General features: G+C 29.9%; 1 pseudogene; it reads right to left on the reverse strand.

The window, feature by feature from the left end:
- Nucleotides 1–452: 452 nt before the first annotated feature.
- On the reverse strand, nt 453–1,012 carry LOC131062852 (cytochrome b6-f complex subunit 4-like; annotated as a pseudogene).
- Between the last annotated feature and the right edge of the window lie 404 nt (nt 1,013–1,416).

Genomic DNA, 1,416 nt, shown 5'->3' on the forward strand with positions numbered 1-1,416 from the left:
ATACATGTATATATATACATACATACATACATATATGCGTGTGTGTGTACACACACACACATGTATATACATATATACACGTGTGTATATATATATATATATATACAAGTGTGTGTGTGTGTGTGTGTGTGTGTGTGTGTGTGTGTATTCAATAAGAATCTGTATCTACAGATTCTTATTCTTCTTTGAGACCTAAATTTAATGTTGTGTGAGCGTGTGTGTGTCTACACACACATATGTATATGTATATGTACATACATATAATATATACATATTTATATATATGCATATAGATATAGATGCATATATACATATGTATACATATATATCTCTATAAATGTATATGTATGTATACATACATATACCTATGTATAAATATACATATATACATATACATACATATGTAAAGCAATGACTCCCTAGATATATAAACAAAATATTTCTCTCCTCTCTTATATTAAGATATTGCAAATTATATCAAATTGGAAAAGACCTAGAGTTATAGATTCATCGATAGGTAATGTTGCCCCAATACCTAACCAAAGAGCTACTACAATACCAATTAAGAATACTATCATAACTACTAGACGATGAAATGGATTTTGAAATTGATGCACATTCTCCAAGAAAGGGACTATCAATAGTTCTGCAGGTACTGAAGCCATTAAAAGGACATCTAATAATTTATAAGGTATTGTATGAAGTATTTAAAATATGGGGGAAAAATACCATTCGAATAATGTTTCCAAAGGAGTTGCAAATGGATTTGTTCGTTCACCAACCATATATGGTTCTAGAATTGCTAAACCTATGGCACATACAATAGTACCAAAATATCTAATAGAAAAATATATAAGAGATCATTGGGCCAAGCGGGTTGACCATAATAATTATGTCTCACGTCTTTAGCTAATTTAGCCTCTGTAATATAAGATCATTCAAGTCAAGTTTCTTTGTTATTGGGATAAGTAGATTTTTATGAATGAATGTATCCCCCAAAAGAACAAGACATATCAATTTTGATCATCTGGCTCGAGCAATAGTTTAAATAAAAATGATGAACGATGTATCATTAGAATAAGTATAACTAAGAATATCTATAGTTAATTCATCATTTTTATTTTTTTTGTATGCTCAATACCTATTGTTTATGGTGAAAATGAATAACAATAATAACGATATTGAAAGGCTAAATGAATTCAACCACAAAACCCTAGCCTAACAAAAACAAAGATCCACCATAACATATGAAGATTACCTAAGACAATGCAAATCAAATGAAATCACAAAGATTATACCATCACATGTCCAATAGGGTTTGGATCTCCATTCTTCCTATCTCCATTGATCTTGCTGGATATATTTGCTCTCAGATTTTATGTGCACAAGAGCTCAACAAAGAACGGAATGTGGTTG

This window comes from Cryptomeria japonica, chromosome 9 (assembly GCF_030272615.1).
Source record: "Cryptomeria japonica chromosome 9, Sugi_1.0, whole genome shotgun sequence".
Classification (NCBI taxonomy): domain Eukaryota; kingdom Viridiplantae; phylum Streptophyta; class Pinopsida; order Cupressales; family Cupressaceae; genus Cryptomeria; species Cryptomeria japonica.